Raw genomic sequence first — 3,125 nt, forward strand, 5'->3', positions numbered from 1 at the left:
GGGGGGAGTGTGTAAAGACGGCATGTGGCTGGACCGGTGGTGGGGAGTTACGTACCACAAGGATCTTTTTTTTTTTTTTTTTTTCATCTTTTTTTTTCTGTTTAAACCACTGTGTGCTTCTCCGGGAGGTGGGTTTGGTTTGGGGGCTGTATTTGGGAGGGGTGCTTGCAATGTGCAGCCACCTGAGATGCAGCCTCCTGGCCAAGAGCTGCCTTGGCCGGGGATTTGCAGGCGGGGAGCTGGGACAGCAGGTGAGCACCGTGGGCAGCCACTGCGGCTGCTGAGTATCACATACCCCTGTTTAAACCACTGTGTGCTTCTCCGGGAGGTGGGTTTGGTTTGGGGGCTGTATTTGGGAGGGGTGCTTGCAATGTGCAGCCACCTGAGATGCAGCCTCCTGGCCAAGAGCTGCCTTGGCCGGGGATTTGCAGGCGGGGAGCTGGGACAGCAGGTGAGCACCGTGGGCAGCCACTGCGGCTGCTGAGTATCACATACCCCTTGGCCCTGCCAGAGCCCCACCGGCTGCTGGCCCCTTGGTGCGGCCAGGGTGGCCTCATGGGATCCGAGCTGGCTTTTTCCCAGCGGCACCATTTAAACGTGAGTTGCCCAAGCTCTCTGGAGCCTTCTCGCTGCCCATCCTTGAGCCAAAATGAGCCAGCATGTTGTTACGGCAGCTGCCCAAACCAGCCATCTTCCCCCGAGGCTGGGGCGGACCCGAGGGACGTGGCTCTCTGGGGGCCAGCGGGTCTTTCCCTCTTGGTGGGATGCGTGATGCCGGAGAGACCGCGTGGCTTCACGCCAAATATACTTGAAAGCAGAGTTGGAGTTTCTCATGCATGAGGCTCCGACTCGATGCACAGAAATCCCGAGCAGGTAGCTGGCCTGTTTGCTCCTGCCAAGCTCGGGGCCGGGAGGTGGCTCTCCATCGCCCGACGGATCGGCCCTTTCAACGATCAAGCCCTTCTGTGGCCAGCTAAGATGCACAGAGGTTTTATTTTTTAAATGCACATCTGTAAAACTGAGGCCAATGAGGAGCACTGCAATGAACACTGGGTTTTATTGGCATCCAGCTTCCTAGAAATGGAGTTTGTGTTTTGCAGTTTCTCACCTGTGGCTCTGCCCTCTGCGTGGGGGCTGGGGGGGAGAGGGGGGGGTTCGCCTGTGGGCTTGGGCAAGTCCCCATGTCCAAAAAGCCTGAAACCAGCCCCCAGCAGTGCCATTACCCCATTAGAGCCCCTGTGGGCAGAAATAGGGGTGGGTTTAGGCAGTGATCAGCTTCCTAAAGATCTTTTATAATAAATAAAGCCATAAAGTGTGTCTCCCGTTGGGCTGCAGAGCAGAAGCCGTAAAAGGGGCTGGAGCTGTCATGGGATGGCTCTCCCTGGGATTTTGTACCTTGTCCGTCGCTGTGGGCTGCTCCACACCCAGCCACAGGCTTCCCCTGCCTGCCGTGGGGCCGTGCCACGGGTGAGCCCTGCGCTTGACGGGCTCTTGCATGCTGTAAGCAATGCCATAGCCCTGCCAGACACGCAGGATCAAAGGTGGGGAGGGAGGACTGCAGGACCATCCTGACAGGGCTGGGAAAATCCCCATTTCTGGATCGGGCTCCGGGGAGGGATGCTCCAGCCAGGCAGTGGCCCATCCCAGGCTCTCCTTGCCCTGAGCACAGTAGCCAGGATCAGCACAGCACGGGGGAAACGAGCACTGGTGCTGGGGCAGAGCATGGGACTTGGTTTTTTTTCCTTGTAATTCAGTGCAGCACTAACTCACTACCGCGTGCAGCTCAAAAGACAGCTTGATTTTTCTCTTCCAGCTCAGAGTGCTGCATTAGATGGTTGCAAGCACTTGGAGGTTCAATTAGCCTGTTCACTGACGAGTCCAATCCTGCCACAGCTCAGGCCCTGCCTAGATGCTACAGCAAGGAAAAAACCTGGTCTGTGCCATAGTTTGTGCCCGAGATGTGCGTTTCTGGGCCTGAGCTGGGGTCAGGAGTGTCCCACAGGAGGCAGTGACCTGCCCCAGCGCACCGGGGAGGACGGGGCATTTGCACCGGGGCTGGGATGCGTGGTCCTTGCACTGCGGTGACTCCAGGACACGACACGGGGTGCAGGCAGGATCGCATCCGTGAGCTGGAGGTGCAGCCCTGCTGGAGCCAGGACACCCAGGGGCTCATAGCCAGCGTGGGGACGGGGCGATTCGGCTGCCAGCTCGAGCAGCACAGCCTGGACTGGGTGCGCGTCCCCCCAGATGCTGCTGTGGGGCCCATAAAGCTGCCCCAGGGCTGGTTTGGGCAACAAGCACCTCCCTGCCCTTGCAGCTGCTTTTTGGGGCTGCCTGCAAAGCCTGGCAGCACGTGTTGGGCCCCAGCTGCCTCTCTTTCCCCACCACCCTCACCCAGCACTGGAGGTCCCAGGTCCCCGGAGCAGAGGCTGTCCTTTCCCCGGCACAGGGACAGAGGCAGCGGGTTTGACACCAGCCCTGCCCCAAGCTGGGGCTGCCATGGTGGTGGCACCGGGGACAGGGCCGCGCGTTTCCCAGCAAAGGATGGAGCAAGGTAGAGGGACCGCATCCCCACTGGCCTGGCGAGGGCTGGCAGAGCATCACGAACCGCCGGCACGCAGCTGACCTGTGGGTCTGCAGCTGTGTCCGCTCCTCCACGCTCTCCTGCGTGCCTTTTTTTTCCCCTTGAAAAGCCTCAGGTTGCAGATATCGCGTATCTTCCAGGTGACAAGCACAGTTTCCAAGGCAGGCGGAGGTGGAGAGGAGGGGGAAGGAGGTGGTGGTGACCCGGACCTGGCCCTGAGCACAGGGGAGCGCTCGGGGCCAGTGCCGATGGGAGCCTTCACACCTTTTCTATGGCCAGGGGCTGCTGGGTGAAGGTGGCCCCCGCCAGAGCAGCACCGCTGACCACAGAGGAAAGGATGCCGAAGGCAAAGATGCCGTCTCTAACGTGTAAGCACTGCCTTCGGCGGGGGGCTGAATTTGGGCATTGCCCAAACTCACTGGAAAAGTTCTGGGAGGTTTGGGTGCCCTCCCGGCAGCCGGCGCAGCCACCACGTGAAACCCCTCAGCCGCTGGGAGCGGGGTGGGGGTGCGAGCACCCAAATCCCTTAGGGAATTCACCC

At 60.2% G+C, this 3,125-nt stretch overlaps 1 long non-coding RNA gene across 1 annotated transcript; it reads left to right on the plus strand.

Annotated features, from left to right (window-relative positions):
* Positions 1-33: 33 nt before the first annotated feature.
* Positions 34-1,315, plus strand: LOC103904903. The gene is made up of 2 exons (XR_657925.2): positions 34-251; positions 449-1,315. It is a non-coding gene; the product is annotated as an uncharacterized LOC103904903 (long non-coding RNA).
* Positions 1,316-3,125: the final 1,810 nt, after the last annotated feature.

Source organism: Aptenodytes forsteri, unplaced genomic scaffold, assembly GCF_000699145.1.
Source record: "Aptenodytes forsteri isolate BGI_AS27 unplaced genomic scaffold, ASM69914v1 Scaffold55, whole genome shotgun sequence".
Classification (NCBI taxonomy): domain Eukaryota; kingdom Metazoa; phylum Chordata; class Aves; order Sphenisciformes; family Spheniscidae; genus Aptenodytes; species Aptenodytes forsteri.